The sequence below is a fragment of the Phoca vitulina genome, unplaced genomic scaffold, assembly GCF_004348235.1.
Source record: "Phoca vitulina isolate PV1807 unplaced genomic scaffold, GSC_HSeal_1.0 scaffold5, whole genome shotgun sequence".
In the NCBI taxonomy this organism is placed as follows: Eukaryota; Metazoa; Chordata; class Mammalia; order Carnivora; family Phocidae; genus Phoca; species Phoca vitulina.
In genome coordinates, this window is record NW_022589708.1 from 11,740,531 (window position 1) to 11,753,599 (window position 13,069).

Sequence of the window (13,069 nt, forward strand, 5' to 3'; positions counted from 1 at the left end):
AATATTCATATAGGCACCTCGTAAAGAAGATAGAAACATGGCCGGTAAACAATTGAGAAGGTCATCATTAGGGAAATGCTGATTAAAACCACAAGAAGATACTCCTCCATGTCCACCAAAATGGTTTGCCTAATAAAGACTGCCAAGGCCAAGTGTTGAAGAGGATGGGGGCGGCGGGAACTCCCATACACTTCTGAGAGTATGAAGAGCAGCGACTTGGGCAAACTATTTGCCAAGCTCTGCTAAAATTAACCATGCACTGGACCTGTGACTCACCAGCTCTACGCTCCTAACTACATACTCAGCAAAAGGTATGTATGTGTTTCCCCTAAGACATCTGAAAGAACAGGCAGAGGGGAATTTTATATGATGTCCCCAAACTGAAAACAGTAGATGGATAAACAGATGGTGGTGCGTTCATACAAGGGAATATCTTACAGCAACGAGACCAAACAGGTGACAACCACACCCAACAACATGGGTGAATCCCACCAGCTAATGTTGACCCCAAAAGGCTGTACGTGTAAGAGTACACATATACACAGTGTGTGATTTCACTGGTTTGAAGTTCAGAAGCAGGGGGCGCCTGGGTGGCTCCGTTGGTTGAGCGTCTGCCTTAGGCTCAGGTCATGATCTCAGGGTCCTGGGATTGAGCCCCACGTTGGGCTCCCTGCTCAGCGGGGAGCCTGCTTCTCCGTCTACTCCTCCCCCCTGCTTGTGTTATCTCTGTCTCTCTCTCTCTCTCTCTGTCAAAAAAGAAAAAAAAAGTTCAGAAGCAGACACAACTGAGTTGTGATTTTAGAAGTTAAGACAGTGGTTACCCTGGAGTGGAGATCGAGGTGGGAGGGCACATAGGCGACCTTCTGGGGCGCTGGTGAGCTGTGGTTCCCAATCTCGGTGCTGATGCCATGGATGTATTCACTTGGTGAAAATCGTCAAGCGATTTTATGATTTGTGCACACTTTTGCATGTATGCATTGGGATTTTTATTTTTTTAATTTAATTTTTTTAAAAAGATTTTATTTATTTATTTGACAGAGACACAGCGAGAGAGGGAACACAAGCAGGGGGAGTGGGAGAGGGAGAAGCAGGCTTCCCACGGAGTAGGGAGCCCAATGTGGGGCTCAATCCCAGGACCCCGGGATCATGACCTGAGCAGAAGGCAGACACTTAACGACTGAGCCACCCAGGTGCCCCTGCGTTAGGATTTTTAAATGGTGCAAATTCTTTAATAGTCCTCCTATCAAGAGGCTGGAGCTATGTCCCCTTCTCTTGATTCTGGGTGGGCTTGTGACTCACTTGTAATGGATGGGAGGTGGTGGAGGGGATGAGGCCAGGTCAGAAAAGGTGTTTTGAAGTACAGGGCATTGATAGAAAAACGGAGGTACAGGGAGGCTGACAGATCAGGAGATGATTGCCATTGATAACATAGCTTGTTCCTCATAGATCCAGAGTGGAGGGGGCAGGCCACATCACCAGGAGCCACGGGGTGGGAGGGGGGGAGTAGCAGGGTCAGTCGGGAGAAAGAGAGAGGCAGAAAGGTGGGCAAGAACTGTTACTGTGGCTTCTATAGGAGAAAAACCACGTGAGACAGGGGAGGGCAGACTTAGGGCGGGCTAGTTTGAATCATTTCAGGCGGCTCTGGGACACAGGGGCTGCCCCGTTTTGCCTGGCACCTGGCTCTATGGGTGACTAGGGCAGGTGGGCAGGTGCATAGCGGCCCTGAGCCTGAGAGCCCCATAAAGGAGATGGTTGGGGTGGGACCCTCAATTGATTGGTTTGCATTTGAAAAGTGTGCTCAAGGACTCGGCTGACCCAGGAAGAGGCAGTCCAATAGGGTCAGCAAGTCCACGCAACGTGAAAACGTCAGAATGCAGAAAATAACAGAGCTTCTACCTAGTGTCTGGTAGGTAGCACTTTCCTTTCAAGCCTGGAGCTGCTGGGTAAGAAACCAAGTTACGTTCAGGCTGCTAGGCTGTGAGGAAGACTCAGGAGGATCCCAAGTGCGGGTACTTTTGTTGACACCCCTAGCTGAGGTTCCAGCCAAAAGCCAGCACCAACTGCCACTCATCTGAATGAAGTCCCCCCCAGATGGTCCTAGCCTCTGCCATCAAGTAACCCCCAGCTGCTGACCCTTCCCAGCGGAGGCTCCCCACACCGAGGAGCAGAGAAAAGCCATTCCTACTGTGTTCTGTTCAAAACCTGACTGTGAACATAATAAAGTGTGTTTTCAGCTGCTAATTTTGGAGGGGTAATTTGTTACACGGCAAAAGTAACTGGAATAGCGTGTTACACTTCAACAAAAAGTTTGCTTAAAAAGAGAGACGTTTGGGGCGTCTGGGAGGCTCAGTCGTTAAGCATCTGCCTTTGGCTCAGGTCATGGTCCCAGGGTCCTGGGATCGAGTCCCGCATCGGGCTCCCTGCTCCACGGGGAGCCTGCTTCTCCCTCTCCCACTCCCCCTGCTTGTGTTCCCTCTCTCGCTGTGTCTCTCTCTCTCTGTCAAATAAATAAATAAAATCTTTTTAAAAAGAGAGAGAGAGACGTTTCTGATATGTATGTTGCTTTAGCACATTATTATTAGTACAGAGGCAATATTATGTTTCTGGTTTTTTTTTTTTTTTTTTTTGTCTCCCCAAGGACCTCGGCGTCAGGGCTCCCAGCACGGGCGGCCCGAGCAGCCCCCTCCACAATGTCACATCCTGCCTTGCTCAGCCCCGCCCCGGGCAGTGAGCACGACACTCTCTCTGTTCTGTGCAGCCCTCTGGTCTTCAGTGCCCTGGGAAACAGCCTCGCCCTTGTCACAAGGGCAAGACGGTCAACTCAACAGGTGTGTCCCTGGCCCACCTGGCGGTGTCCAATTTCCTGTTCACCCTGGCCCTGCCTGGAAGGATCACCTATTACGTGCTGGACCCCAGAGGGTCTTTCGGTGACGGACTCTGCAGGCTGACGGCATTCCTCCTCTCCGTGAACACGCCCGGGGCGGGGGGGGGGGGGGGGGCCCCCCGGGCGGGTGGGGGGGGCGCCCCCCCCCGGGGGCGGGGGCCCCCCCCCCCCCCCGGCCCCCCGGGGGGGGGGGGGGGGGGGGTCACCTCCTGACGTGCGTGAGCGCGCCCCGCTACCTGGCTGGTCCGCCCCCTCCAGGGCCCGCAGCTCCGCAAGGCCCGCGGGCCGCGGCTCGTCTGTGTGGCTCCCTGGGCCTTGGCCTCGCTGCAGACCGAGCGTGCGGCGGCTATGGGGTATGACAGCGTCGAGGGAATCCTCAGCTGCCCCTCGTGGTCCTGGTGGCCTGTGCTCTGAGCTTCTGTGGGCCGGTGGGGGTCACGCTGTTTTGTGAGCTGAAGACCCCCTTGCAGCTGTGCAGGACAGGCCGGGGACGCTCGCTGATGAGCCAGAAAGGACGCCAGCAGAGGCTCGCCTGCTCACCCTGGCGCTGCTGGTGGCCGTGGCCGTGGTCGTCGGCCCCTACCACCTCGACGTCATCCAGTTCATGCTGAGAGGGACGCCCTGCCCGCCGTCCCGCCCGGCGCGGAGGGCCTTCAGACTGTCCCTGCAGCTCACCAGGCCCCTCATGAACGTGAACTGTGGCAGTGACCCCATCATTTACTACTTCGCATCGACACGGTACAGGAAATGGCTCCTCGGCATCTTAAAACTCAGGGGGTCCGCATCCTCCTCCTCCTCCCAGGGAAGGGCTTCCTCAGAAACGCCAAGTGTCAGCCAGACTGGAGCCTTAGCGCCCTTAGAAGAGAATGAGGTCTGATGAGTCGTTGGCTTTAAGACTGTATCTCTAGGGAGGGGTCCAGGATTGGAGGCCCCAAGCGTAGATTCATCTGAGGGGTGGGTTCTTTAAGAAAAAAAATAGAAGAGAACAAATACAAAATTAGGTGCAGAGTCTTGGATGGTGAGGGGCCCCGCAGCTTGAACTTGTTTAGCTTCATGCTGAAGTACCTCTGATGTTTCACAATAAATACTACGGGAGCTCCTGGGCCTCTGAAGGGGTTTGTGCTGTTTCTTGCTGGAAAAAGAGAATTTGCATAGTAAATGCAGAAAGAACCAAAAGAACGAGGTTTCAAGTTTGGGCAGGCAAAATGTTATAAAGGGCAATAGGACCCCCCCCAAGACAAAGTTTATAGAAGCTTAAAGTTAACATTTACAAAAACGCCAAGGTTTTCCTGCAAAGGTCAGAAACACTGGGGATGCACCTCAATTCCAGACCTGGAGGTGGGGCCCGGAGTGGGAGCGATGTGGGCCGGGGGGGCTCACTTCAGCAGAGCCCACCTCCCGCAGTGGGAAAGCATGGTGTCACCTGCGCAGCCGGGGACAGTGGCCGGGGAAGGGAGGAAAGTCAGAAAAGCAGGTTCAAGTGTCTCATCTGTTTAGTGCTCGTCAGAGCGTATCCACGCAAGCGTTGTTCACATTCGGTCAAGACAAAACTTTCATTGCACCTTCCCGAGTTTAAAGCCACTTACGGAGCATTTTGATTTTGTCGGTTTGTGAAAAGTGACCCGCGCCTCCCTGCTCGGTGGCACGTCAGCCCCCCCATCCCCCGCTTCCTTCGGTTTCTGGCCCCGAGCTGCAGGGGTCCTCCGTGGGGTCACCCCGGCCCTATCCCGCAGTGACCCTCTGCTCCTGATGACCCGCGTCGCGTACCTCGCGATTTCTGACATTTTGGGCACTTGATTCTTCCAGCTCGAGCTTCAGGCTCTACTCTCTTGAGGGGGTGTCCCGTGGCCCCGGGGCTGGAAGTCCCTGAGCCATCTGTGGCCAAGCCCCCTTGTCGCTGTCCCCCACAGGGCAGCGCGGGCTCAGCCTGTAATGAGACGTGGTGCTCAGTCCGGTCCCACTGGGTTAGTGGGTGAGGAGTATTCCTCTCATGCAGCGGGATACCCCGCCTCGCACGACAAGCCCCCGGGGGCTCGGGTCAAAGTTCTGGGCACGCTTTTCCTGCGTTCCGCCCCGGCGTCCGGCTCCACTGGACTCTGAGCAGGGAGGACACTCAGGTTTTGAGTTACTATCTGTGGCTGTGGGCCCCTGTGGCCAGACAGGTGCCAGCATTGATGTCACTCTGGGGACATGGTGGCCAAGTGCTCAGTGGAGGCGCTTCTGGCCTGCTGAGGTGGGGCTTGGAGGAGGACCAAAGGCTCAAAGAATGTGGCACTCTGCTCTTGGGGCCCTGTGCATTCAAGATGCACTCAAGATGTGGTCCCCCGCTGCACCCCGCATCAGCCACGCTGCATAAATCCCAGATGCCCACGGTTTGTGTCCACACCTGGCTGGCGTGCAGAGCTTACACTCCCACCCTGTTTGCAGGAACCAGCACTCATCAAAGGGCATGGCGCTGGCAGGAGGGGGCCCGGCCAGCCAGCAGGGTGAGGAGGCGCGACCAGAACAACCTGGTAACCAGGAGGCCTCCGCCCTGGAGAAGGGCCAGGCGCGCAGGGCTGCCCAGACCGGTCCGACTCTGGACATTACAAATCCTTCTCATTCTCTCTAGCGTTTCTCGTAACCTGTCCACCCTGCGCACCAGGCTTCTCAGCTCCAAAGCGGCTCGGTTGGTTTGTTGGAGCACATGGAAGCGGGAAGGAGAAGTCACATCCGGAGGGCATTTGGGAATGAAACGGGATCAGGAAAGAGGACCAGGGTTGTGAGATCTGGCGGAAGCCACCACATGGGCGGGGAGAGGGAGCCGAGCGGGGATGCACCTTTGGTTTGCAACACCAGGCACAGAGGGACAGGGGTTGGCTTGCTTTTCAGATGTGGTCTGATGGGTGTGAGTTATAAAGAGGGACATCTGAGTTCTGAGGGCTGAACTCGCCAGGGATGCTCCAAGGCCGGACTCCAAGTGTGGAATCCTGAGCTCAGGGAGCCAGGAGGGAAGAGTCTCCTGCTGAGGACTCACACTCACGCCTGAGCCTCATTTTCCTTTCTGTAACCATTGGGACTGTAATACCTGTCACATGGGGTTACTGTTGGGGTGGGGGGCGGTCCACGAAACAACGCATGTGTAAGTCCTTTAAAACTAAAGAAATGATTTTTTTTTTTAAAGATTTTATTTATTTGCGAGAGAGAGAATGAGAGACAGAGAGCATGAGAGGGAGGAGGGTCAGAGGGAGAAGCAGACTCCCTGCTGAGCAGGGAGCCCGATGTGGGACTCGATCCCGGGACTCCAGGATCATGACCTGAGCTGAAGGCAGTCGCTTAACCAACTGAGCCACCCAGGCACCCGAAAACTAAAGAAATGATTTAAAATGAAAACGGACTGAGGTCACTGAAGTTTTCTAAGTGGGCTGGCACAACTCAGTGAGGGGATATACATCTCATTATTACTGGGACTAGAAGGTTCCAATGCCCAGGCCACGTCCTAGCCCCTAGGGCAGCAGTTTTCCAAGTGTGGTCTCTGGACAAGCAGCACTAGGAGACTTGCTAGAAATGCACGTTCTCGGGGCACCTGGGTGACTCAGCCGGTTGGGTGACTCGATTTCGACTCCGGTCATGATCTCAGTCCTGGGATAGAGCCCCATGTCAGGCTCCCCACTCAGTGAGGAGTCTGCTTTTCCCTCTCCCTCTGCCTCTCCCCCCCGCACACCAGTTCACGCATGTACGCATGCACACACACTCTCTCTCAGATAAATAAATAAATCTAAAGACAGAAAGAAGGAAAGAAAGAAAGAAAGAAAGAAAGAAAGAGAAAGAAATGCATATTCTCGGGCCCACCCAGCCCTGCTGCACCAGCCCCTCTGCGGCAGGGGCCCAGCATTCTGTGTTTGAACAAGCGCTCTGGGCAATCCTGTTGCTTGCTCAAGTGTGAGAACCACTGCCCCCCCCCCCCCGGAGACTGGGCAGCGTCTCTCTTACCCACGGTGTTAGCTTGCTAAAGCAATTGTTACACAGGACTGTCAACTGGGTAGATTAAAACAAATTTATTCTTGCACATTTCTAGAGGTTAAAATTCCAAAGTCAAGGTGTTGATAGGGCTGTTCCTTCTGGGGCCATGAGGGAGACTCTGTCCCAGCCTCACCCCAGCTGCCGGGCATTTGCTGGCGATCTTTGGGGTTCCTTGGCTCGTAAAGCATCACCCGATCTCTGCCTCCATGTTCACATGGCGTTCCTGGTATGTCTCTGTCTTCACATGGCATCTTCTTCTTTTCATAAGGACACCAGCCATCTTGAATTAGGCCCACCCTAATGACCTCGTCTTAATTTAATCACACCTGCAAAGAACCTGCTTCTAATTATGGTCACATTCACAGGTACTGGGGTTTGGGACTTCATCCTATCTTGTGGATGGGTCAAAATTCAACGCATAACACCCACCCATTTCTGGACACCCCAGACTCTTCTGAGTCTCACCCTATCCCTAAACTCTCCCCAGTTCAGAGCCCCACTGTGAAGGTGAGGCTTGGAGGAAGGGGTAAGGGGGTGGGAGTCGGTCTGTTTTAAACCCTAGTTGGTTAAAAAAACTTTAACTGTCATGGTTTATTTTCTGGGCCCTATCCAAGTAACCCCCTGTCAAAATGGAAGCCTCAGAGTGACCCCCTTGAAGGGTCTCCTCACCCTTCCCGTGAGAGATCAGTCCAGAGGACGCTATGAGGCCCAGGGCAGCCCTATAGGTCGGGGCTCTGTGATAATGTCCCCAAGTCCCATTTCCTGGGGGTGTACAAAGGGTCCCCCACCAGCAGAGGTGTGCAGGGGATTCTACCACTGGGTGGAGAGTTTCATGACGACTTCTAGGAATTAATCCCTTGACATTTTAAGGGGGAAGAGCCGAGAGTTTCAGAAATCAAGCTGGTAGATACCCAAATGTTCCTACAGGCTCTTGGCTTTCTCCAGAAAGCACATTTTCACTGAGAATCACATTTCTTTGGCATTGCTGCATACCACAAGTCAACCACTGTCCGGCTTTCAGTACAGTTTTCTTTCTCACTTCACCAAGTGACTGCATAGGGACAGGCCCAGAGACTGAGAAGTTCCTCTGGCGTGTGATGCTTGCGGGCAGCCGGGCTCAGGGCCGGGCCGTGTCACCCTCAGAGACCCCAGCCCTGCAGTACACGGGTCAGATCACACCTAGGTCACATGAACCCCTCATGACGTGGAGGTCCTGGTTCCTCTGTCATTGTTGAAATCTTGAAAGTCTTGGGGCGCCTGGGTGGATCCATCGGTTAAGCCTCCGACTCTTGATTTCGGCTCAGGTCATGATCTCAGGGTTGTTTTTCTCCTTCTCCTTCTGTCCCTCCCTGCTCCTTACACACTCTGTCTCTCCAATCAATCAATCAATCCTTTAAAAAAGTCTTGAAAGTCTTGTTTTCTAATGCCAAAGGTCTACACCACGTTCCTGTGCCCACATTCTTTGATTCCAAGAATCCCTGACATGTGTTCAGTAGCCCTGCAATGGGATAGGCAGTGGGAGGCGGTCTGTCCTAGGAAAGCGAGGAACCCTCTGTGTGTTTGCTAATGCCTGATATTATTCCCTTTGGTAGGTTGCACAGAAGGGGTAAAGGGCTAGAAACTTTGCCAGAAATTCAGTCCCAATAAACACTCATCAGCTGAATCCACAAGTGATGGTTACCCCAACCATGGGAGGTGGCTCAGAGAGATGTGCAGAAAGGGCAGGCTGGGGACACCCCGTTTCTGCAGGAATTTTTAATTTTGTCTCTGGGCCACTACTCCTCGTCATTAATTCATATATTTATCAAGCATTATCCTAGGCTCTGGGGACACAGCGGGGGAATAATGGAGACACAGCCCTTAAACCTCATGGACTGTGTGGACCAGCAGGTGACACACTAGGGCGGTCAAACAATGACAGGAGAACATGTTCAGTGTCACATGGGGACTGCTATAAGAGCCTGGGAGGGCTCCCCAGTTTGGGGTTGGAAGACTGGATTGATGGTGGGGTCATTCCTGATAGGGAATATGGGATAAGATATAGTTTGGGGGTGGGAGAAGGTGGGCAGGCATGGAGGTGTCCAGGACCAAGTGGGACATATGAGGCCTGAAGCCAAGAAGAGAGAGCTGGGGGAGGGTACAGATTGGGGAGGGATGAGGTAGACAATATTCCCAGAGAGAGCCGAGGGAGCTGTTGTACAGTGTGGGCTTTATTATATTATTCAGGCATAGGGGTGGGGCTACCAGATCAGGAGACGCTGGCCACTGAAAAGTTAGTTAGTTAGTTCCTTCCAGTTCTCAAGAGGAGGGGGCACCCCACACACAGAAGCACCAGGGAGGGTCAGGAGTCAGAGGGAGCGACGGCAAACGTGGCAGGAGCCTTTACTGTGGTTCCCACAGGAAAGGCAAGGCAGAGTAAGCAGACTTAGGCCAGGCTAGCTTGAATCATCTCGCTGGGCTCTGGGGAAGAGTAGCTGGCTCCCAGGGGCCTGGTACAGGGTCCTGGGGTGATTAGGGCAGGGAGGATGTGCCAGCCTGAAAAAGGCGGGCTCTGGACTTGTCGGTTTGCATTTGAAAAGTGCACTCAGGAGTGAGTTTTTATTATCCCCAGGAGTTGGTTAACCCTGGGAGAGGCAGTCCCTCCAGGCTCAGCAAGTACCTGCATGCCAATGCAGCAGAATGCAGAAAATAAAAAGGCATGGTTAATACAGAGGCCTGGCAAAGCACCACAGGGAACATTCACAAGAAGGAAAGCAGCCGAGAAACCCACAGGAGAGACTGAGAAGTGGTAGGAAAACCAGGAGGGCAATGTTACAAAAGCCAAGGCGTGAGAGAACAGGGATGAAGTAACTGGCAGCCTAAGGAGGGGCTTTGCATTTGGCAAAACACTGGCCAGTGAGGATAGAAGCCAGACATCAGCAGTCTGAAGAGACAGGGTCAGCAGGTGTCCAAATATGTCTCAAGAGATTGGTCTTTAAGGATGAATCAGAAGAGGGGGATAGGGGATAGGGATGGGATTTTTTTTTTTGTAACCAGAGAGAAATTGTTATAGTTTCAGTCTTGAAGGAAAGGAATCAGAAAAGAGGCTGAAAGTGAAGATACACAAGAAGGAAGAAGACAATGGAGAAGAGCCTGGTGAAGTACAGTTTTATTTTATTTATTTATTTTTTAAGTAGGCTCTGTGCCCAGCGTGGAGCCCAACGTGGGGCTTGAACTCACGACCCTGAGATCAAGACCTGAGCTGAAATCAAGAGTCAGATACCTAACTGACGGAGCCACCCAGGTGCCCCGAAGTTCACCGTTTTAAAAACGGTGCTCTGTAAGGGCTGGAGGGGACACCTTCCTTGGGAAGCGCTGTCTTGAGAACTCCTCTTTTTTAAGAGGAGAGGAGGAGGACAGGGAGATGCAGAGGCACGCACACAGATGGGCAGGTTTCTATGTTCGTGGGAGCATTTCTTGACTAAGGTCAGCCAGGGCAGTCACACATTAAATATGTCAGAATCTTCAGGATTCATTTTCAAAATCAGATGATAGTTTATTATGAGTATCATAATACATGAAGAATATTCCACGAACTCACTATGGAATGGTTTAGGAAGCAGGCCCACACTGTCATGGCGCCCGCGGCCACCGCCACCAGGGGGAGCGGGGCAGGAAGTGCTCTCAGGGCAGGAAGGCCGCCCCCAGGCACACGGCTGACGGGGCCTGCGGGTCGTGCCTGGAGATCCGGTGTTTCCCACACACGTGGCTGCCTCCCCAGCGTATTCGTTGGCCCAGTTACCACTGGGCTGAGGAGCGATGGCTGCCCTTGTTGCCCGCCTCCTTCCTGCCCCAGCCATCATCATCGTGGAGTGGAGCTTGGAGGGTCAGTCCTCAGCGGGAGCGTCCTTCATTTGGTCCCCGAGGGATTTGTTATGGGATGATTTGTGTCCTGCCAAAATTCATGCTGAAGTCCTAACCCCCAGTACCTCGGAATGGGACTGCCTTTGGAGACAGTCTTTGAAATGAGGTCGTTAAGAGTGGGTCCTAATCCAGTACACGGGTGTCCTTCTAAGGAGAGATTGGGACGCAAGAACACACGGATGCAAGAGCATGAGAGGACACAGTCGGTGGCCGGCCACCTGTAAGCCAAGGAAAGAGACCTCAGAGGAAAGCCACGTTGTCCGCCTCTTGGTCTCAGCTTCCCAGCCTCCAGAACGCTGGGGAAATAAACTTCTGTTGCTGAAGTCCCCGGTCTGTGGCACGTTGTGATGGCGCCCGCAGCACACTCAGACAGTAGTCTTAATCTTTCTACCCGATTTAAGGAAAATAAAAGGATCCTGCTCTCTTCTTCCAACTTCACCCCTCCTACCACCTATTGAAAGAAAAACAGAAGCCACCCATACAGCAAATGGTATTATTCCCACTTATTTTTTTAGGCGCCTCCGAGAGCTAGAGCATCTGACCTGAGTGTGGCCCTTAGGCTGGAGAGTGAGCCCGCGGTTCTAGGGCAGGTGGCGGGTGGAGCAGGTGCGCCCCGGTGTTCCGGGCCCGCGGTCCCACACACGGCACAGTTTCACTATGCTTTCCCCCCCTCGGTCAAGTCAATGATCCAAATTTATTGAGGCGCTTTCATGTAGGGCCCCCGCGTCCCTACGGCCTAACGATTTTTTCCTGCTTGCTCGACTGCCCTGCTGTGTCAAACCCTTCTGCAGAATCTGTTATCCTTATCTCTTGTTTTATCCCAGTGCTCATCTTTTATATTCACAGAGGGTTCTGGTATGTGTGTGGGGATGTGACTGAGAAGGGGAGCAGTAACCACAGTCCTCCCATAGCCTCTGATGTCACCTCCCCAGGCAGACCCGGTGAAACCAGCCAATTTCGACGGCGGAGGAGGTGACAGGTCAAGTACCTGGAGGCACCTTCCTTGGGAAGCGCTGTCTTGAGAACTCTGCCTGTCCCCTCCAGCCCTTACAGAGCACGCCCACCACAGGCGGGTGGGGATGTAGGGGAAGTTTCGATGGGGACCTCATAAGATGCGGGGTCCAGGCCTGCTGGGCCCCAAGAAGCCTCAGTGAGTCACGGGCAGTTCTGGAACCTGGTTTCATGCGCCAACGGAAGACATTAGTCAAGATGATCGTTGACATCCTTCCAGCTCTGAGACCTCTGGGATTTCTGCGTGCCAGACCTTAAGGCTGGTAAGTGAGGGCCCGTTTTCCGTGAGTACATGGGTTTGGCCGTGTATCTGCCTTAGTATATCTTCAGTGGCTTTTCTCTGTGTGTGTTCCATGGGGGTGGCTTGACTTCAGTTGCCTGTTTAGCCTCTGGCTGGTGTCCTCTCCCTCATGGAGGAGAACAGGGGCTGGGGCGGGGCCTGGCTCCCACCACGCTGGGGCCTGAGACCCGAGAAGAGAGGGGCAGAGCCAGGGAGAGCAAGACAGGGATGGGGGCTCAGGGGCTTACACGTCAGCTACTGTGCACCCCCCGAGGAGGTCCTCCCTCCAGTCCCCGGTGTGAGGCAGGGCAGCTGGGAGACCAGGTGCCCTTGGAGTTGCTGACGCGCTGCTCCCCAGTGGTTCAGACTCAGTGAGCTCGGGGGTGGAGGGGCATCTAAGAAGCAGAATAAGAAATCGGGGGCAGAGGCCCCTCAACGTCCTTATTGCTGCCCTTTGGGGGACCCCTTGGGTGATTCTCCCAATCCAAACAACTCTTGCACTATTCTCAGGGATTGCAGCTACCCCACTTAGCTAGCTGCCGCCCCGTGTTCTTCGGTCCCCACCAGTGGCGTGCTGCGTTCCCCGAGACACAGCTGTGTTCGTTCCCAAAGCTTCTCACCTTAGTTGTTAGCGAAATCAGATAATTTAAGGAATTACTGTGTAAACTGATAAAGTACAGAGGCGAAAAGAAGGAGTTGTTTTTATAAGAGCTACGTGGAATGCTTTAGAAAGTTTGGTGGAGGTAAATTGCTAACAAAACCAAACCTGCTGTCAGAATAGGGGTGAGCGTGACAATTATAAGACGTTAGAAACATGTTAAAAATCCGGGATGAAACGCACTCTGATTGCTTCACTGAGTTCTCGCGCTAGCTGTGATAAAGAGATCCAAACTGGGACTCATAAACAGTGCAATATGGGTGTGGATTATGAAAGATACAAGTTCCTAATCAGTACCACCATAAACAGGTTTTTTTAATTTTAATTTTTT

The 13,069-nt window shown here is 53.3% G+C and overlaps 1 pseudogene; it reads left to right on the forward strand.

The window, feature by feature from the left end:
• The first annotated feature begins 393 nt into the window (after positions 1-393).
• Positions 394-3,761, forward strand: LOC116631378 (annotated as a pseudogene).
• Positions 3,762-13,069: the final 9,308 nt, after the last annotated feature.